The sequence below is a fragment of the Ammodytes marinus genome, assembly GCF_949987685.1.
Source record: "Ammodytes marinus genome assembly, chromosome: 3".
NCBI lineage: Eukaryota > Metazoa > Chordata > Actinopteri > Uranoscopiformes > Ammodytidae > Ammodytes > Ammodytes marinus.
This window is the reverse complement of record NC_137232.1, coordinates 3,049,267-3,072,482: the sequence shown is the minus strand read 5'-3', so window position 1 is coordinate 3,072,482 and position 23,216 is coordinate 3,049,267. Positions and strand designations below refer to the sequence as shown.

At 41.3% G+C, this 23,216-nt stretch overlaps 1 protein-coding gene across 5 annotated transcripts in view; it reads left to right on the top strand.

The window, feature by feature from the left end:
• The first annotated feature begins 1,819 nt into the window (after positions 1 to 1,819).
• Positions 1,820 to 23,216, top strand: part of tpst1 (tyrosylprotein sulfotransferase 1) — a 101,992-nt gene continuing 80,595 nt past the window's right edge. For 4 of the 5 annotated variants that reach the window (XM_080052563.1, XM_080052562.1, XM_080052561.1 and 1 more), the window contains exon 1: positions 8,365 to 8,564. The gene's annotated coding sequence lies outside the window, so the exon portion shown is untranslated. Of the gene's footprint in view, positions 2,744 to 8,364; positions 8,565 to 23,216 lie in introns of those variants that run through there. The other variant, XM_080052560.1, reaches the window with a different exon arrangement.

The window sequence follows — 23,216 nt, the reverse complement described above, 5'->3', positions numbered from 1 at the left end:
AGTGTTAAGGCTATCTGTAAGGACATTAACAGACAAGGCTGTGTTGGGGAAAGACTCAAGTTTATCTGGGAGAAGATCAGCAAAGAGGGACTTAACATTGTTGTTAATGACACGAAAAGAGTGAGGGTTGAGTTCAGAGCGAGTGGTCAGTGAAAGCGAGGGGAGGTTAAAAAAGATGCAGGAGTGGTCTGAGACTGGGACCTGAAGGATAGAAGGGAGATCAGTAGTAATATCCTTTGTAAATATTAAATCCAAGGTATTACCATGATTATGAGTGGGGCCGGTGACATGTTGGATGAAACCGAGACCAGAAAGAAAATCCAGAAATTCGGTTGCTTTGGTATCCAGAACATTATTAACATGGAAATTCAAGTCACCGAGCAGAACTATTTTGTCATATTTAATCAAAGTGAAAGATAAAAATTCTGAGAACTCGGTCAAAAAGATGGGGTTATACCTGGGTGGTCTATAAATGAGTAACGCCAGGATACGTTGGTGACTTCCAACGAGCATGGCCAGATACTCAAAAGATGTGAAGTTACCAAGTGAGCGTGCTGTACAGGAAAATTGATTAGAAAAAATAACTGCAAGTCCCCCACCCGATCTGTCTTGCCTGGCAGAGAATAAGAAGCTGTAGTCAGGGGGAGATGCCTCAATAAGAACAGTACTAGCTGTGGAGGAAAGCCAACACTCAGTGAGGAAAAAGAAATGCAAACCATAATGAGAAATAAAGTCATTAATATAAAATGTCTTGCTAGATAGTGACCTTATGTTAAGTAAAGCACACCTAAGGTCAACAGGGAGAGGAGCGAGAGGGACAGGAACTGTTTTAATGTTAATTAGATTAGAACTCATCCTTCTATGAGGGCTGGAGCGAGTAACTTTTGTAGGATCAGGGTTGATGCTATGAGGGCAGAGAGAACGTTTTGTATCACCCCTATCAGTAACTCTAATAGGAATATGAAAGCGAATAGGGGCAGAAATTAACATAGGGAAATGGGTCAGGGGATGAGCTATAGGTATTACAGCCACAGAAGAACAAGGTGGAGTAAGGGGGCTGAATGCAGGGACAGCGCCCATACTAGAGATGACAGCAGGACCCGCACTGTCAGAGACAGTGTTGTGACAGGAAGACAACATGAGCAGGGCAGGGTCATGCTGGGGAAAACATCATTTCAGGCTAAACGCAATGAAGTTAATGAAATTCTTTGTTAATCTTTCGGACCCCTTCCTGTTCAAATGCAGACCATCAGCTTTAAAGAGGTCACGCTCAGTCCAAAAATAGTCGAAATTGCTAATAAAACCATGGCCTGTTGCAGTGGTGAAATTTTGCATCCATGTGTGCAAACCAAAAAGACGGCTAAAGCGCTCTGAGCTCTTGAAAAGGGTAGGAATAGGGCCAGAGAGAACACATCTTTTACCAAGGCTTTCAACAGTGAGAATCAATGACTCAAGATCATGGTAGAGTTTGAGGGAGCGCCTGGCCATGACGTCATTTGTGCCCGTGTGCAACAGAACAGTGTGAACAGACGGATAGAGATCAATGAAGACAGGTATTAACTCTATAAAGTCAGTAGTGATCCCACCGGAGAGACAGTAGGTGATGGCGCCAGGGAGATGTACATTTCTGATGATAGAGTCACCAAATATGAGAATTTCAGGAGGCTGATTCTTACAGCCATTGTCATAGAATGACAGTTTAGAATGCAGGGAGAGATGGGAGGGGCCAGAGTTATGCAGAGCAGTAGAAGAGGGATTAACGTCACCTGTGCAGATGACGTCATCATTGAGCGTCGGGGGGAGCGCACCTAGCGGGAAAGGTCGCTGAGGGTCTGGGAGGGGAGGCCAGTTTTCTGAGAAGGATGCAGATGAAGGGGATGAGCACCTCCGACGTTTGTCCTGGGACATCAGCGGGCTGGATGGAGGGGTGCAACGCTTTCTGCGTCGGGAGTTTGGAGGGATTGGCTGCTCCGAAGCGGTGCTTGAGGAAGTAGCCGGTAGCTCAGCTAACTTCTCCAGGGGAGTGAAGAAGTTTGACAACGGGATGGGATCGTCATCACATTCATCCATGCCAGGGGAAAACAAGGGGAGAGAGACCCGCCTCCCCTTCTTAGCAACGCTTGTCCAGGGGGGAAGAGGGATATCCGATGTGCGGTGGACAGCATTGGCCGAGCTTGGATCATCCTGCTGAAGCGCTTCCACCCGGGCGAGGAGCGAGGATTGACGCTGGAGGACATCATCCAGGAGGGTCGCAATGGAGCGGAGCTCAGACTTCAGACAGGACAGCTCGAGATCCACCGGGGCGAGTGGAGGCATACTCGGACAGCGAGCGGGAGCACTGAAACAGAGGGAGGAGAACAGCAGCCAGCGGACAACCAAAAGAGAAAGACAGGGAGCTAACGTGCCGGGGGAGGCAGCGGAGGAGAAAAAGGTGCCGGTCTGGACACTTACTCGCCAAGGCTTCATCCAGAAGCCCACAGCGGTGTAAAGGCGAAACAGAAGAACAGCAGCAAAGTAGCAAAACAGCAACCGAAGGCAGAGGGAGACTTACCGCCACGGCCCAGGGACAGGGCCGGTGATTGGTGATGGACTCAGTCTCCGCTTGCGATGGCAGGACACTCCGGAGTTCCTTGCTGAGGAGTTTCTCAAACTGGCTTCAGCCAGTGGCCGAAGTGACCGTGGGGAGATTATCCACACATTTGAGCGGAGGAATTCCCATTCAGAGGTAGTGGAAGCATAAAAAGTGAGTATGAGATGAAAAACCAGTCACACTCTAATGGCGTCTCGGAAAATGACCAAAGACCAAATGATCAAATGATCTCAACCCCATGTGTTATTAATATTATTTTTTTGTTTGACAAATATCTCCAGACAGATAGTAGAAAAATTATGAGCTTGCCATCTGAAGTAAATAACATTGCGATCTGTTCCAGATGGAAATAAAACATACTTTGAATGTGCCACTTTGGCGAAACACAATACTGAATTGATGAATGCACATCATAAGGTTAAAATTGTGTTACTTCAGTGTTAAAGTGGGCAAAGCACTTTGGTTTGGACAGTGATTTGTTTAATTATTGAGAAATTGCACTTACATGTCTAAGTTTGTCCAACCATCTTGTCTGGGCGTTGTTATGTAATTGTAACCGTGGTGCAATTGATTAAAAAAAAATATATATATAAGGAATATCTGGTGGTTTTTAGGGCTTTTATCTTTGATCAGCTTCGTAAATCATGTCGGGAATAGTAAAAAAAATTAACTCCTGCTGCAGCCACAGAGAAGAGGCACATCTGTCTGACACTGAGAGACGTGCAGTGGGACATGCTCTTCATTAGGTTATGTGGACTGCAAAACTGAAAAGCGTGACACATTAAATGACTCTGCTATTCCACGCCACATTCTTTGTAGAATACACAGCCTGATCCTACTCTGAGGCTGAGAAAGCTTTGATGAATTTTGGTGCTACCGTGTCAGAAAACTACTGTGTCCTTCTTGAAGGGTGTAAATTAAAAGCTGTTGCACCACCCTCAGCTTTACAAAGGTTAATGAAAAGTTCTGCACAAATTCATATTTGAAGGTGGTAGGATACAGCAGCTTCCTCCTGCTTCCATTTATCTGCTATGGCAGGGTCAACATATCTCATACATTTTCACTGTAACTTATGGACAGAGATCAATGGCATGTAACTGATTTGACTTAACTCTTACCGAAACCTCCTACGAGCTTAGACTGAAACGATTTACGGCAGGCAGACTGGAACATCCTGTGTTTCTGGAATGGTACTAAAACCAAGTTAATTTAGCTTCACCATGGTCATATTATTATTTTGTATTTTCTTTATTACGCTTTTATTTGACAGATGTGGAGGGACAGAGTTGAAATGGAGCAAAGAGGGGAGGACATGCAGAGAACCGACCAAGGTTTGGATTAGAAATGGGTCTGCTGCAGGAGGACTGAGCCTGGGGGGATGCTCTAACCACTACACCACAAGCTAATTTTTGTTTGAGCAAACTTTTGTTTTATAAAGCTACCCATCCAGAACTTTTTCAGTACGCACAGAAGTGTATCTGATCTACTAATCTGACTATATCTGTTTTTACCAATATCTTATCTTCCAATGTGTCCTCATTGTACAGTGAACTTTAACCTGTAGGCCAAACTACAAACTATCTGTCTACTGTGTCTACTATGTGTTTCATTTTTCTGGTCTATAAGTGACTTCTTCCCTCAACACCTCTCCTCCCAGAGGAGATGGGCATTGTTGGATACCCAACATTTCCTCACGACTCCCATCCGTTCTCGCACTCCAGCAGACCCTTGAGTCAAAGTCTATAGGGAGTGCATTATGGCAGCAGCAGCAGCTATTTTTTGCCCTCTTCTGCCTCCATTAGCCCTTCATTGGATGACGGTGAGTTATAACACCTTGATTGTCACATATTGAGTCGCAGAAATCCACGATGGTAAGGGGGCGCCCTTAGCTCAGTTGGTAGGGCGTCCCCCCCATGGGCCTCGGCCAGCAGCGGACCTGGGTTCGATTCCAGCCCGCGGTCGTTCTCTGCATGTCACTCCCCTCTCTGCCCCATTTTCAACTCTGTCTCTACACTATCAATAAAAAGCATAAAAGTGCCAAAAAATATCTTTAGAAGAAATCCACGATGGTGTAATGGTCTGTTGATCAGGCCACGTCTCAAAGGCCTGCATGTCAGCATTCATTTCCACACTGTGCATTGGTTCTGCTCTGCTGTAAATGAGCCTTGTGGGAAATGTTGTGTTTGCCAAACCATATCATAACTTCAACCTACTCTAATGTTGCAATCAACACTGCATGACACCCAGCACACCCATATAGTGGCCAAAAAGGTGTCAGCTGTCCATTGACTGTCCAGATATTTGGTCGGGATGGATCAATATATGTTTAAATATTTAGATGAATATCAGTCATCTGATATCAAAGAGGAGCCTGACCACAGCTGCGAGTTCCGTCTTTGATGTATTGCAGAATTTCCCTTGGTCAATAATGCTTTGAATTTTTATATATATATATATATATATATATATATATATATATATATATATATATATATATATATATATATATATATATATATATATATATATATATATCTCACTTACATAACTATTTGTAAATCCGACAGTTTGCAATGTAGTTTCCCATAAAGACCAAAATGCTAGTGAGAGAATTCATTTGGAGGAACACCTGCTTATCATTTTTGGGGGGAACAACAAACTTGTTCAAGTATGCGGAATATTATATTTCCTAATGTAAGCATCAGTGTCATTGTCCAAACCCTAATATTTGTCCTCTGTTCTCTTCGTCTGGCGCTCATATCAGTTAACATGCACTTTTGAACCCTGCTGGAGATGCTGAGTGCTGGTCTCTGCTGAACGTTTCACTGTGACTGAAACCAGAGCGTCTGCAATAATAGGCTCATTGATCACTGCCCGTCCTCTCTCTGTCACTGTCTTCAAAGCTTTCACTAACATGAGAATGTTTTTCCTGCGACATAAAAAACCATCCTTATCTCGATGAGAGGCTTGATCCCTGATCCCTCTGAGCTTCAGGTAAAGATAATGGCCCAAATGTACTAATAAAGCCCCTATCTCACTGGGCTGCGACTGTTTGCGACAAGTTGGAGACTGCATTCGCGAGGGAGTCTCTAAACTGTCTCCAAACGTTCGCGGCGGTCTCAATTTCCTCGCATGAATCGCAGAACCGCGCAGTCCTGTCGCTTGAATTTTGAACATGTTCAAAAAAAGTGTGCGACAAATCTAGTCTCAAAATAGTCTCAGAGTGGTCGCATGTGTCTCAAACGCGTTGCAAACCCTTCTCAATGTAGTTTCCGCGAGTCAGAAAGTGCGAAAAATGTGAGACAACTTTGCGAGGGTTTGGCGATATATGAAACTAAATTGTGACTGATTTGAGACAAAAATTAGACTGACATTCCGTTCGTGCGACGCTCGCCAGACGTTCGCCAGACATAAATGCGAGCTCCCGGCAAGTGTTGGCCAGGACATTAGCAAACGTGTCGTGAGGAACCAACTCAGTGAGACTGCAAGGTAAAATTGTCGCTAATTCGCATATTTTCTCGCAATTTTGTGTCTCCAACTTGTCGCACACTGTCGCAGCACAGTGAGATAGGGGCTTAAGTGTGTCGAAATGTTCTTATATGACGAAAAAATAAATAAATCAAGTACGCAATATCACCGTCGGATTTACAACACGTGCATAGCAGCCGATTTTGTTCCTACCCCCGTGTGTATGTTAGTAAATCAGAACCATCCTAAACTGACGGGCGCCTGTCCATTTTCTGCAAACAGCCTACAAAAATGCCCTCATTTCTCTAAAGGAAATCAGTTTGCTGAGGTGTTGAGAGCAGCGCATGCGCCTAAAAAGACGCATTTCACTTCTGAAGAAATACCCTGCGTTCCGAATCGCATACTTTCTAGTATTTAGTATCGTAGAAAAAAGATTTAGGATGTCCCGATTCTTGTGGCCAGATTTAGGATGGTTAGAAAGATGTCTACTACATCCGGCCGAGATTTTTAGTGTTGAAAACATAGATAGTCCCTGCGTTCCGAATCGCATACTCTTTCTTTTTTCTATTCTACATACTACATCCAACGATAAAAAGAATCTAATTAGGATGCAGTAGGCATACTATTGGGACATACTTTTACTCTTTTATTTCATCATAACATTGCGCCTTGATCTTGCCTCTTGATTTTATATCCGTCGCATCCCTGTTTGTTTTCATATAGAGGCTTCGTCGATGTGACGTCACTTCACGTGCGCACCGGATTGTGGGTCAGAATCGCCCAAATAGGATGCTGTTTTCAACACTAACAATCTTGGCCATCCGTACTTCTAACCATCCTAAATCTGGCCACAAGAATCGGGACATCCTAATCTTTTTTCAACATACTATATAGTAGAAAATATGCGATTCGGAACGCAGGGATTATATAAAAAAAACAGCATCCTATTTGGGCGATTCTGACCCATAATCCCGTACGCACCTGAAGTGACGTCACATCAACGTAGCCGACATATGAAAACAAACAGGGACGCGACGGATATAAAAGCAAGAGGAAAGATCAAGGCGCAATGTTATGATGAAATAAATAAGTAGCCTAATAGTATTTCCCAACTAGATTATAATTTTTTTTTTTAAGATATTTTTTGGGGCATTTCTATGCTTTATTGATAGTGCAGAGAGACAGAGGTGAAATGGGGCAGAGAGGGGAGTGACATGCAGAGAACAACCGTGGGTGGGAATCGAACCCGGGTCTGCTGCTGGGCCCGGCCCGGGAGGGGGACGCTTTATCAACTGAGCTAAAGGCGCCCCCCAACAAGATTATTTTAATGGTCAGATGTAGTATGTAGAATAGAAAAATGGGGGCGGGACCTGATAAGCCTTTGGCTTCTTCCGTCTCCCTTCGGACAACACAAAGTATGATGTATGAATATTTGCAAGAGAAAATTGTGTATTGTGTGGAATTGTCCGAAAGAATAATAAATAAATAAATAAAAAAAGAAAAAAAAAGAAAGAGTATCCGATTCGGAACGCGGGGATGGACACGGCTGTGTCCGAGGTGGGAGGTGGAAGACAAAAAAGGACTGAACTTTTCCTAAGCGGATGACAATGATAACAAATAACGGATAACAAATAACAAGTCATTTTTATTTCACCATTCAGCTCCATTCAACTCATCCTATCTGTGTTCAGAATAGTTCATATTGTTAACTATCAGACTGGATGTTAAGATGACATCAGGCTAGTGGAAGTTATATAATGAATATTTTTTTATTGAATCAGTTTGTATTATTATTACATTGCTTTCTTTTTCTATCCATATAACAATTTATTTTAGGCCCTAGGCCTATATGCTTTGGCAACACATTTTGGTGTCCGAAATGTTTCTTGAACAAAGGAATCACATCAGGGAGCAAACGAGGCCACATTCACCTCCTAGTTGTTAATGTTGATGAAGGTAAAAACAAGCAATTATATTCTCAGGCACTAGTCATTTTTCTGGATTATTATTTTTTTTTTTTGCTGGTGTCAGAAAGGATGAAGGGACTTTGAGTGGACAGTTGGCATTTAGATAATTACTGATGTATTTGTTAGTTTTATCAATCAATATCTTTAGAAGTGTAATTGATCGCTTTCTGGCTGAACCCGAAATATAAGTATTTGGGGGTACACTGTGCTTTTAAATCTTATTTAGTTCTGCCCTCCGCCGTATGGACCAATCAGCAGCTCTGTCACACAACCTCTATCTGAATTATCGACCAATCACAGCTGGTCTTTCAACACTGGTAGAGGAGTTCAGTTGTAGCAGCAGTCTGGTATTGGTGGTTGATATCAAATCCAGTCTACCAGCGCAGCGACCATGCGACGTGCACGGTCTATGTAAAGAAAATATGCCCGTAAAGTGATCCCAGGGACCGGCAGGACTGTCTGGACATTGCCGCTGGATTCCGTGGAGCTTTTTTGACTGAAAAAAACCTGAGTCTCCTGCGCCGTATCCGCAGCATTAGGTAGGTTTTTTCTTTTGGCGCTGTGTTGGTGGTAGCCTACGTCTCTCTCTCTCTCTTTCTTTCTTTCTTTCTTTCTCTCTCTCTCTCTCTCTTTCATTTTATTCCGTGAGCTGCGACAATCAATTGCACATTTTAGCAGGAGGGGTTTTTTAATAACGGTAACACTTTTATTTGCCGTGAACAGCTACGCTACTCCTTCTCTTAAATGTGGGTTACATAATATACATCGTGATTGGCATGTTAGTTATCTACACTGAACATGTATGTGGGCTGATATAAGCACATTCTAATGAAGCCCATGCTAAGTATACACTGAGCCTGTAGCCTGTATTATATTGACAGATAGAGCCGTTACATGCCACCCGCAGGGGAACGTCGCGCGGGTTGTATCACAACATCTTGCCTTCCTTGATTCTCGACAAATGTAGTCAGGTTACACACCTTGCAGAACACATACGATATTTTAATATTCTTTAAGACAGGCAACTCTTCCACTCAACGTACCAGAGGGCCACCATACTGTTGCCTAGCCGACCTTTTTACATTCAATTTGGGCACTATTCTCGCTGCTCCGGTCTATCAGAAATATAGGCTACAGTTCTGGGCGCGGTGGAGGGCACTTTGAACGACATAAGTTTAGATTAGATGTAGTAGCCTACATTTGCTACCTCAGTGGTTTTTAGATAGCCTAACCTACATGCCGAGTGAACCAGACGGCTACAACACTGACGAACCCTTCATATGGACTATAGCCTATGCTCCTTTGCTGATGACACAATTTAATTGCAGTAATTTTCAATAGTCTGGTTTGAGGTTAGGTAGGATTTAACAATAATAGCTAATGGAATGTGTTGAGGGTAAGTGTTTTGGCCTGTGAGTGAGTGCAGCACGGGTTTGTTGGAAAAAAAGATCCTGCCTCAGTTAATCACATTCGTTCGGCTTTTGCAAAGCATCCGACATACACCATATATTACAGTTCCTCACATAGAGGACGTATAGTCACTGTCTTGGCTGTTGTATCACCAACATAGTTTGTGTTAATGAGGTGCATACATATTTGATCAAACACCGTTTTCAGACAGTTGTTGTTTACCATTGCTATGCCCGAGGCTGCTGAGTGACATATTCCCTTCCACTGCTTGTTTTAAATGTCAGATTGGCAAGAAAATATAGGAAATATGTGGCTCATTTGTCAGGGTTCTGTTCTGTGGTTTAAGGCTAGACATTGCAGGCCAAAACATTGTTTTTCTCTTATAGGCCTACAGCCATCTTTAACAGCCATTATCTCAACATTAGTTTTTTCAATTCTCTGAACCAAAAATCTCAATTTACATCAACTTAACTTTCCACAATTATTTTGGTAGGCATTGGAAGGTTATAACAGAAGGCAAGGTGCGGACTTACAATTATGATTTATTTAAAAAAAATACTAGCAGGCAGACCTTAAAGGTGAAGTGAGCGGTTTATTTGTGCTAATATGTGTTATATTACTCCATATTCCTACAGCAATCACTTCAACAGAGTGCGGACGTAATATCACAGGTCACCAAGTCATTCTGATTTGCAGTAATAGCCCAATTAAAATGTTTTACTATCCCGATTTTTTTATCCAATCAGGAGAGAGAACGCTACAAACCGTCACTCGTCTCACTCATATTATATACACTCCATGGTCTCACTGCCGGTGCACGCCAGAGCAACAGATGGTTGAATGTGTATGCGCCTACAATGGCGGAGCAGGTAAAAATCGTTTTGATGGTTTTTATCATGTTTTATCCGGTTTTATCACTCTTATGGATCCAAGATGATGCTAGATAACTTGCTGCTTGAAGACCGCAATGCATTAATGTGGTGACGTAGGGACGAGCGAGGGGACTGCTAACTGCAGTAACTGACAGGAAGTTAGCTAAAAGAGCCATTCCGCTTACAGCTCCTTTTTAAAGTGAGTTTCCAGCAGCCAGTGAGGGGCAGACTACCAGTGTCTTCTTGGTAGCAAGGATGACATCTGCTGTGTGCAGGTGGTGTGTGTGTGTGTGTGTGTGCGCGCGTGTGTGTCTCTCTCGCGGGGTCCAGTTGACTTCAAAGTCTTACCCAGTGCTGGCTGGGCTACCACAGCTGAGTCAGTTGGACTCCAGCTCACTTCTTCTCTCATTTCCTGGTCTTAACAGAACATCCACTGCCGCGTCACAGGTATTCCATTCAGCCAAGCAGCTGTGTGACCACTGGGCCCGGCCAGCAGAGCACGGCCCATGTTTACCAAGTTTCTCTGCTCACAGACTGACTGATGTGGGAGCCTAGCCTGCCCTACTTTGAACAACGCTCTCAGAACAGAGGGGCTGATGGCCGTGTACTTTACTGGCTCTGCTGCACTGCTTCTTCTCACTGAGAAACTCTTTGATTGATGGGTCACAGTGTGTTGACTGATGTGAGTGAGAACAGAGCCTACAATGTAGTTTGTCTGCGGCTACGAGGTTTACAGCTGACACATCACGATTTTGTGGGAATTCTTTACTGTGTTTCATTGTGTTACATCATGACATATCTGTGAGTTTAAGGCATTAGGGCTGGAGCATTCAAATCCCCAAGAAAAAAGATGGCTGTTCATGAGAACTGGTAATGTAGAGTTGAGCTCTGAGCCAAACGGTTTGGCGACCACCCACGCATTGCTCAGGTTTTCCTGGTGACTTGCTGTGTACCAGTGGGCAATGAATGGACCTATTCTTATGCCTATTGTACTGCATGCAGGCAAGGCCCAAAGTTTGGGATGTCTTCAAATTGCAAGACTAGGTCTGATGATTTAGACCACAATATACAACTGATAATGAACAGAGAAGCATCACGCTCTGACTGAGCATGTATTAAAAGGTTATAGATCTTCATTATCTATCTATCTATCTATCTATCTATCTATCTATCTATCTATCTATCTATCTATCTATCTATCTATCTATCTATCTATCTATCTATCTATCTATCTATCTATCTATCTATCTATCTATCTATCTATCTATCTATAAAGCAAGAAACGCCTGTCTGTCTGTGGCTCGCATATATCTCAAAATGTTAGTCAGATCAGCCTGAGCTTCCAAATATGGCTTGCGCACGGCACAAAGGTGTGCATCTTTGATTTAGAAGTTTTTTTGGACCAAATATGTAGATTTTATCATATTTATATCATGCTGGCGATGAATACGTCCGCACACTGAAGGCCACAGTGATGACGGGCATGAAGCTATCCCTAAGAAAAACCCCGCCTCCTTCTGATTTGATTGGCTGCTGCGACCAAAACTTGCATTGACGAGCGGGACACACAGCAGACACAGCCTGTTGTTTCTTCCTCATTCAATGCACCCAACTTTCCAAACAAAAGGTTCTGAAACCTTTCCACAGATAGCAAAAATAAATGCTGCTGCCTTCAAGCTGCAATTACCAATGAAATAGAGGATTATATAGCGCAGAAAATATTAAAGAAAGACCAAATGCAACATTGACCAGCGATGCGACAGCCATTTCAAAGACTATTGCTGTGTCTGAAATCGCGCACTTCTGTACTTACACTTACTTTTTTGAGTGCACTTTGCGCAAAACCGGAGAGTGTGCCAAAATGAAGTGCACTGTAAGTTCCTCTGTCGTGCACTCAAAACGGTCTAAAACTTGAGTGTGGAGCGATGGACACTTTCCACACTCAACGGCCGCCATCTTGCCTACGTAGCGGAGAGGGGCGGGACATTCTAATCAAAATAGAGGAGCTTGAAGCAACCGTGGAGACGGACGCGCTCTACAAAAGTTAAATTTTATATTGTTTTAGTTTTTCCGCGACTAACGTGTCTGTTTTGGCTATCGGTAACGCAAGCAGAAAAAAATACCACGGAAGAAGAACCGTCAAAATGCAATGTCATTTCCGGTAGGTGCGCGACGGCAGTTTGGACAGTGCAGTGTAGAAATGAGAGCACTGCGTCTATAAGTAAGTGTACTGTTGGGATAATAAAGTGCACTCAATGTAAGTGCACTTACGTAAGTGCGCGATTTCAGACACAGCTTGTGTGACACTGCCTATGTGTAGGCTACATCTGTTTCTGTGTTAATAGACAGGTTACATTTAACCATGAATAAGCTAATACAGGCTTTCTACGGGCACTGCACTAGTTGTAATAATTTAATTTCCTGTTTATGCACTGATCAATATTTGACGAACGGCAGCGGACGTTAACGGATCAATATTTTTTAATCCAAGTTGCTGCTATACGTTTGGATAATTACAGATGCATCTAAAAAAAATTAATATCACGGAGGAGTTCATTCAAAGGTGAAACTTTCATATATTCTAGTAGACTCATTATACATAACTTGAAATATTTCCAGTTGTCTTCTTTTTTTTTTTCTTTCATTTTGATCGTTACGGTGTACAGCTCAAGAATGAAAAAATCCAGCGTCTCAAAATGTTTGCATATAAGGCCGTTCAAAAAAAGGCTTTATAATACAGAAATTCCAAACATCTGAAAAGTACATGTTTATTGTTGATTCGTTTTTAACAATTGGTTCTTTATATGCAATTCATCTAGAATGTATGATAGTTTAACTTTTTGAATTAAAACTTTTCCTTGATATCTTGCACCTATGCCTAGCAATAATACAATTCAGTTGGTTAATTTCTGATTGTTATTGTGTTGCATTGGATGTGTTACTTTAGAATCAGTTTGAGGCATGTCATTACAATTTAACTGAAGTTGTTATTGTTCATAACAAAAAAACTCAGTGTTAAAGGATGACTGCGCTGTAAGAGGAATCCAATAGTATCCAGCTGCAGCCCCGGAGACAAGCACCCTGGCGTGACAACAACACCCAGGCGTGACGGATGTAACTGTGGTGTGACGGACGTTACCTGTACATTTTATTTTTGCAACGTCATAAACTTCTAAGTTGTAAACAACGTCAAACAATAACAAGACCGCAGACCGATACTAAGTTTGTGTTATTTATATTGTTTTGGCGATTAGGTTCAGGCATCACAGTTGGGTGGTTAGGGTTAGGGCAAGGGGACAGGGAGAGGTTAGAATATAGATATAACATTGACGGAACACGGCGGCGGCCATCTTGAGTACGTCACGTCAAACAATAAAAAAGACCGCAGACCGATAGGCTACTAAATTTCGGTTATTTAGGCCTATATTGTTTTGAGGATTAGGTTCAGGCATCATAGCTGGGTGGTTAGGGTTAGGGCAAATGAGTGACATAGCAGACATGTCATGGAAGCTAAATAGTCAAAAATCACGTCCGTCACACCACAGTTACTTCCGTCACGCCTGGGTGTTGTTGTCACGCCAGGGTAACTTGTCTCCGGGGCTGCAGCTGGACCCTACTCGAGGAATCGGCTGCACCACTTTTCGGAGCATTCCGTAGCGTTGTATGTTTTGTATCAGTCACTGCTTTGGATCACTTCACTCTTTCTTCCATGTGATTGTAATGCTTTCTGTTGAATCAGTCCGCACCACCACACACAACTGTATCATCTTTGACTGGAATAGTTCAACAAACCATGTGTTGTCTATCTCAAGAATGTTTCATTTCCCAAACAGTTGATTGCATAGTAAAAATGTCAGGAATCCAAGCTTCCCCTAGCCTGGAAATCCAGACCCTGATATCTTGAACGATAGAGGGTCTGGCCACGATCAATAGTAATTTCCAACTCAAGGGGCGGCTCCTAACCGTGCAATTTCAAATGCCACTGCACGCAGTTGGATAGCACTACAACCAATCAGAGCGATGCACAATGTGACGTATTAAGCCCTGTTCGTTTAGCGAACAGCTGTTAAACTGTTAAATTAAACTTTTGCTGTGGTCGGTCGGCAAAACAGAACATTCCACTTACTTGCTAATGAAAGATTTGAGTGCCGTCTTCCAAATCGTAAAGGGTCGTGGCCAAAGCAGTCTCAAACTCAAACAACATATCCGCAGCAGTCTTTGATGTTTACTATCACGGCTTCGACGGCGCATGCACGTCACTGTCGTCATCCGGTTACGTCCGCCCCAGAGCACCATACAAAGGGCTCTGGCCCGCCCATATTAGATAGAAACAATTGAAACGTGAGTCAGGATTTCTGGACTTTTTGAAAAAGCTTCAATGGAGAGTGTCCAGACCAACAGGTGCAGCAAATTCAATTTGCCAGTGCCTAGTGGCAGGTCTGGGAATGCCAGGCTAAGCTTCCCCTGGAACAACTTGCAAAACACAACTCATGCATCCATTTGAAAGATTATCAGCTGTGAAGTATTTTGGATTTGTTTAATATGTAAATACTGTTATGCTGAAAAATATGCAAATGAATGGTACTGGAAGCTTCGGAATAAGAGCAGTCTCCAGAGCAACACTCCTACACTGACAGCCCCAGATTGTCTCTCAGGGCCCACTCACTTTAGGGCCGTTTGCCTGTTCCGTGCTGCAGGAAGATTCAGCACGATTACCCCCCCTCCCCACTCCCCCCGCTGGCCCGTGGTCACACTGCTCGTGGCCTGGGCACAATTGCACCTTGCCTACGTCACCGTGCGCGTTTAGGATTTGGAGCGTAGTCTACTTGTAGGCTATACGACAGTTTGTGAATATTTTCATCCGGCCAAATTTGCGTCAAATATTCCACTTCCACATTAGAGCAACGAGAATCCTTAAGCTATTGTTTTTTTAAAATGTAGCCTTGACGTAATAGGTCGCGGTGGACAGTCTCATATTTGTGCAGCACGCTGTTTATTATTAATATAACTAGGGCTGCAACAACGAATCGATTAAAATCGATTACTAAAAGCGTTGGCAACGAATTTGGTCATCGATTCGTTGAGTCGCGCGATTAATAAGTCACTTGTAGGCGCGGCACTGTTTACATTCAGCGGCCAACACGTTCATGCACGCCCACAGCGAGCCTTCCGCACGTGAAGCGGTGCAGGAAAGCTATAGTGTGAGCGGCCACAGCTTGTATTTTGGTCATATCTAACACTGGACTGTAGGCCTATATAAAAGTGTTGTACCTTTGCTGTCTTTGGGTTAAAAAAACTCCTTCAACTCAGTATCCGTCTAGTCCAAAAACACTCTGTCAGCTGCTGCTGCTGCTGCAGACGGTGTGCAGACGGGCCCGGAGAGTCGGCATCGGCGCATCAACAGTCATTCAAAGCAGCGGCAGTAATCACACAACCGAACGGTGTAGAAAGTCCCGCCATCAGTTAAAAATAATAATCCAGTTTTTAAATCCATGTTAAAATCGGAAGGATATAGCTAGTTAGCTTAAAAAAAGTAGCAAGCATGTCAAGTGATGTGTTCAGGCCGGCTCAGTAATATGAGTGATGTGTTCAAATGCAACACAAAAAAAAAAATATTTGAGATTTTGGCGAAAACTTGTTTTCCCAGCAATATAAAATAGATAGTAAAAATGGAATTATGACCTGTTTAATGTCCTATCTTGAGCTATGATCATATCTGCAATTAAAGCAATAATACAAGTTCTATTTCAACAAAATAGTAGAAAAGTATCAATAGTGATATCAATAAAGACTTGGATCGTTAAGGATTCTCGAAAATGGTATCAATAAAAATTAACGATCCCCTGTCATCTGAGAGAAATTAAGATGATTTAATTTTTTTTAACCGGAAGTATTTACCGGTTAAAAATCTTATCGGTTGACTGGTTTACCATGGACATCCCTTATATACTGTATAAATGTATATCATACATTGTATGTTTTTTTTTGTGTTATCCCAGTTAGGTTTATGATTAATTTTTTATCATTTAATATTACTTTTAATAGTTCCGGGACGTTGGAGCAATAACCTGGTGTTTTGACACTGCAGTCTGCACTGTGAATTTGAAGTAATGTTCAGTTTTTGAATAAAGATGCAGCATTTACAAATGTTTCTTTTTTTTTATCCGATTCATCGATTAATCGAAAAAATTATCGACCGATTAATTGATTATTAAAATAATCGTTAGTTGCAGCCCTAAATATAACGGCCCGTCATCAGACCATACGTACCGGATGGTTTTATACACATCGATCACTCTATCAAGTAATCCAAGTCAGAACTTTTTATATGGGCAGAGATCGTTATTTTAAGTGTCTTTATAAAGTAGCTACTGTTTCCTTATCACCGGGCCGCAGAGTCCCGTTGTGTTGGGTTCATCTCAACCGCCATGCGTAAAGGCATTATTATGACAGCTGACGGGAGGAAAAAGAAAAAAATCATCTGACGAACGTGAGTAAACACGAAAACCTTTTTTCTTTGCTTTCTGCGCACACCCATTTAGCTCTCTCCCTTTTATTAGCCCACACCTAGGCCTACACACACGTTAATTCTCATACATTTTATGTAGCTACAAGTCCAAGTGGTGGGCAATTCTGGTGCCGACTAGTAAGGCAGCGGACGTTAACGGACCATGCATCCTTAATAAATTAACGTCAGGAACGCCGCCTGTGCACTTGCTTGTGCGCGTGTCATCTCATTAGCATCTGTACTTTGGCCACGGCACACCTCTCCCAAGTGTGCCGTGGCCAAGGGGCTGTTCCGTGCTGGAATACGGATGGCGTGGTCACACTAGCCAAACGTTCTAGACTTTAGTATGCAAATGAGCTTGGGCACGGGCCGCGGCCCTAGTGTGAGTGGCCCCTCAGTCACTGACTTACAAATGGTATTCATACACCCCACCCCTCCCCCCAAATAACAAACTTGCACATTGCATCTTCAGACAGTCACTTCACCGATTAATGATGTGTCACTCACTGCCTGTAACCCCTGCTTGTGGTAGTATACAGTCCCCTACAAAAGTATTGGAACATTGTGGCCAATTCCTTTATTTTTGCTGTAGACTGGAAACATTTGGGTTTGACACCAAAATATGAATATGAGTAAGTAAGTAAGTAAGTAAGTAAGCTTTATTTATATAGCGTCCTTCACAGACCAGGGTCACAAGGCGCTTCACAATACACATTTGTTATACATACACTCAAACACCGATGGCAGTAGCTGCCATGCAAGGCGCTGTTTGAACCATCGGGAGCAATTTGGGGTTCAGTGTCTTGCCCAGGGACACTTCGACATGTGGGTAGGCGGGGAATCGAACCTCCGACCCTGCACTCCAGAGGCAAACTCCCTACCCACTTCGCCACTGCCGCCCCGACAATAGATCAACAGCTTTCATTTCCAGGTATTTACAACTGGATCTGATACACAACTGAGAAGATAGCATTATTTGAAAAGGAACACCACCTTTTAAAATAAATTAAAGTGAATAAAACTTAATATTTTGTTGCAAATCCTTCTCTTGCAATAACTGCATCAAGCCTGTGACCCATTGACATCACACAACTTTTGCATTCTTCTTTTGTGATGCTTTTCCAGGCTTTCACTGCAGCCTTTTTCAGTTGTTGTTTGTTTACTCTCTTCAGTCTCCTCTTTAGCAGGTAAAATGGATTCTCTATAGGGTTTAACTCTGGAGATAGACTTAGCCAGTCTGAAACCTTCCTTTTCTTGCCCCTGATTAACTCCTTTTTTGTTTTTGCAGTGTGTTTTGGGTCATTATCTTGCTGCACGATGAAGGATCTGGCAGACAAAATGTTTCTGTAAACTTCTGAGTTCATTTAGCTGTTGCCATCATGTGTTACATCATCAATGAAGATTAATGAGCCCATCCGAGAAGAAGCCACGCAAGCCCAAGCCATGACATTGCCTCCACCGTGTTTCACAGATGAGCTTGTATGTTTGGGATCATGAGTAGATCCTTTCTTTCTCCAAACTTTAGCCTTGCATCACTTTGGTAAACGTTCATCTTGACAACAACACAGTAACACATCATGATGGCAACAGCAAAATTAACTCAGAAGTCTACAGAAACATTTTGGGCCGGTTTTACAGACATGGATTAAGCCTAGTTCTGGACTACATTGTACTTTCAATGGACAATCCCCATTCAAAACTCCATTTAGTCCAGGGCTAGGCTTAATCCATGTCTGTGAAACCGGCCCTATGTCTGCCAATTTAAAGAAAGGTGCAACCAAACTGATTGGAAGATCCTTCATCATGCAGCAAGATATTGATCCAAAAAAAACTGCAAAAACAACAAAGGAGTTAATCAGGGGCAAGAAATAGAAGAGGTTTTAGACTGGCCAAGTCAATCTCCAGACTCAAACCCTTTAGAGCATGCATGCTACCTGCTAAAAAGGAGACCGAAGGGAGTAACCCCCCAAAACAAACAGCAACTGAATGAGGCTGCGGTGAAAGCCTGGAAAAGCATCACAAAAGAAGAATACAAAAGTTGACAGGCTTGATGCAGTTATTACAAGCAAAGGATTGCAACAAAACATTAAGTCTTATTCACTTAAATGTATTTTAAGTCTAATAGTCTAGATGCTGGGAAAGTTTTGTATGCGCTTAATTTAGCGAAGATTATCTCAACTGTTATAGACTAATATGACCCCAGTGAACAACGTGGGATGTGTGACAAAATCTCTATCCAGGGCGAAAGTCCTGAAATTGACCACAATAGGTGACACTAGTATCACACTAGGGAATGGGACTTTTTTTTTTCCTTTATAGATATCTTCATACATTTCTACCAGATTAATCTTCATATTAACAGAAATACTTTTTGTATTACACTTTGTCTAAAAAATAAAATAAAATATGCAAATTAGGCAATATCTCATTCAATATGCGTAGCCTATATAAACCCTTTAGTAGAATTCCTGGATACGATTTGTATGCACTTCATTTAGCGAAGAATATCTCAACTGTTATAGACTAATATGACCCCAGTGAACAACATGGGATGTGTGCCAAAATCTCTACCCGGGACGAAAGTCCTGAAAATGACCACAACAGGTTACACTACATGGCATGGTGAATGGGACTTTTTTTCCTTTATAGATATCCTCATACATTTCTACAAAATTAATCTTCATATTATGAGAAATACTTTTTGTATTACAATTTGTCTAAAAAATTTAATAAAATATGCAAATTAGCCAATATAATCATTAAATATGCGTACATAAACCCTTGAAGTTACAGATTTTCTGAGGGGATCACAATGTTCACAATGACAATGATTATAAGGTCATAGAAGAGTGTAAACATTCTGATTTGATATATAATGAAAATGGCTAAAAAACTGTCGACCTATTATGTACTGTATGTACGCATATTGAATGAGATATTGCCTAATTTGCATATTTTATTAAATGTTTTAGACAAAGTGTAATACAAAAAGTATTTCTCATAATGTGAAGATTAATCTGGTAAAAAAAGTATGAGGATATCAATAAAGGGAAAAAAAAGTCCCTTTCACCACGTAGTGTGACACTAGTGTAACCTGTTCAGGGCTCAACGCTAAGGTTTTTTTTCACTTGCCCGGTCGGGCAAGTGGGTCTGAATTCTACTTGCCCGAAGTAAATTTTTACTGGCCCCTAAAATGTTTTATTAGTGGTGTACAAATATTTGTTATAGTCACTCTTTATTTACAATGTATAAACACATCATGGACAGTGTTATAAATGAGTTAAGGATCATACTCAAAGTGGAGGCTATTATTCAAATATTTTTTGAGTTGGAACATTTGTAATTTTCTAGTTTCTAAACCGACAATAACTGCAAATGAGACGTGTTTTATGCAAAAAAAATATTGGTCACACAAATGTTTTTTTCTTGTACCTTATTCTTTTTACAACAGCAATTCTTTAAAACTTTTTAGGCCTGTTTTAAACCGTTTTATTTCCTAGCAGATTTTGTAGAAAATAATTATAATATCCATAAGTACGTTTAATTTAGTGCATAATAGCTGAAAAACATTTTTAGAATAATTTTTTGTCCCCTTAGAAAGGGTCTCATATATGTCCATATTTCTCCATACCTTGGACCAAGGCCTAGTCGCCGCCATTTTGGAAGTGTCAGTTGGAATGTCATCAGGTGCATTGTTTAAAATTTAGAATTATTCTTGTCCTTGAAGGCCACTGTAGCTTCTGTTATTATTCAAAAGGGGTGGGGTTACCCAGGGAGCGTTGCATTCTAGAACTTTCTTGATGATGTCACATTACACACTGCACCTTTTAAACGTTTTTTTAATTTTTTATTATTATTCAAAATCTCAACTTTTGGCTAAGGACAGGCTGTTTTGAACACTTTTCCAGTAGCCTAGTTTCAAGCTTCCACTGCCTCCTGGTATGTGAAGTGACACCTCTGGTCCATTTATTAAGGTCCTCATGCAGGCTGTTAAGATGTTCCTCTGCTAACTGTTGCTGATGTTTTTTTTTTTTTTTTTTTTAATTCTTTATTATTATAAAGAACAACATTTACACAATTCAAAAAGGCATATCACATTCGTATTCCTATCATACACAAACAAACCAAGCGAGATCAACACACTTTACATAAAAGAAAATAGCATACAAAACAAAATAAAAAAACAAAACAAAACATCGACACAAGTGATCAATCAGGAATCAGGGCACACAAATATTCACTAAAAAGTTTGGCTCCTTTCATTTTACACAGTTTAATTGTTTTTTTATATAATACTAATTCGTTATAAAATGCAACAAAAACGGGGGAAGTTTTTAGAAATCGACATTTATGAATAAAATAGTTTGCCAATAAAATAAAATTATTATTTCCAAATTGAGTTTCTTTGTTTTCCATTTTTAGACCAAATCTTATTTTTTCATACGTCAAAATAGGGATATCTTTCTCATTATAACTTATCCAGTACTGAAACCTATTCCAGAAAGTTTGGGTTGCATTACAAAGAAAAAAGAGATGTTCTACAGTTTCAATATCGGAATTACAGAAAGTACATACATTCAAATCAAGATTAAATCTTTGATTTAAGAAGTCATTACATGGATAAATCTCATACAACATTTTAAAGTGGACTTCTTTCACTTTGGGAGGAACTGGAAAGGACAGGTAATTGGTTCTTATCTTTTTTATATCATTTTTAGTAAATTTCTGGAATATATGTTTTCTCTTAAGTGGTGAAGGGAAACAGATTGAGTTAAGGGCAGTTCTTATACATTTATTGTTAAATTTTTTATCTGGAAATTTTTCTCCCTCTATGAATAATGAAGGCTCTTGTGGAATGATCACAGAGTAGGTTAGCATGCCTTTGGTTAAAAGGATCATAGCTTGTGGTATTGCCTTAATTACCACTTTGTATTGTTTTTCAGTACAAACCAAATTATATTTCACAATGAAAGAATTATATGTTAAGATATCACCATTATTATCCAACAAATTACAAATTGACTAGATATCTTTCTCCATCCATTCCTTGTAAAAAAAAAGATTTTCTCCTAATTAGAATACATTTGTTATTCCATATTGGGACAGTATGTGGAGTAAAATTATGCTTGTATATGAGTTTCCAGTAAAGGAGAGCCTGACGATGAAAAGCTGATAACTTGACTGGTAATTCTGGGGGGGAAGCATGGACATATAAAGAAAATATGTGGATGTGGCTGTGCCGACTATTACGTAATAGTCGGCGAGAATTCTGACTGGAGTATATTGGGGGGGAGTGGTGGGGGTTTCAGAAAGGGGGAGAGTGAGAAAAGGAGAGATATTTAGGCTACTATTGTTATTATAAAATGTCACGCAGGAGAGACGATAAACAAACATAATGGTCAGATATCATTTAGATTAGATGGCAAGATGATAAGGCAGATTCTTTGGAACAACTAAAAAAGGCAACAGTTGATGATGATGTCGCCAGAATGCAAGAAACAAGTCTTTGAGGCTCAATTTTTTTTTACAATCTACAGTAGTAGGCTCTAGCTCTAGTGAATGGTAACGTGGGAAAGGAAAACAGGTCTCCCTTGCAAAAGAGTCTTCGGTCTCAATGGGATATACCTGTATAAATAAAGGTAAAAAAAAAAAAAGTGCAGACAGAGGCCCTCATTTATCAATCTTGCGTAGACCAGAAAAATGGGTGTACGTACATTTCCACGCAAATCTCGGCATTTATCAATATGGACGTGAGCGTAGGGTACGCTCAAATCCCACGCCAGCTCTCAGCTCGTGTACGCAAATTTGAAAACAGCTTGGACTCGCAGTGCAGGCTGTGCCGGGTAGCCGATGACTTTGTTGGACACTTATTAGAAGATAATACAAATGCAGTGTTTGCTCAGACCGAAATAAAGATATTAATCACTTAAAATTGTGCAGCTTATGGTGCGCAACTGAGTAGGAGAGATGATTCAATAGTGCGCACACCGGCCACTTAGGAGCGCAGCATGGGACTGCGTAAAGGCAGTTATCTTCGACTTGGAGCAGCTGGGGGGACACTGAGGCACGGGGGCTGCATTCATTCAAAATGTTAGCCTAAGTATTAAATATGTAGTAGACATACACTGCTCTTTATGATACAAAAAAATACACGGCACAACATTCAGCTTAACATTTTATTTATTTGACGCACTTTGAAGATGTTAGTTCCTCTTTTAATGTGTCATTAATGCTAAAGCGAGCGATTTATTTCCACCGTTAACCGGCACGTTGTTCCTATCTGCTGGTGTAGCAGGACGGTGGGCGCTCTCACAGCTGATCGCTGCCGGGTCGGCTTGTGCAGCTGACGGCCGGGCTGACCACTCGTGCCAAGCGCATGCTGTCACACAGTAAAACGCTAA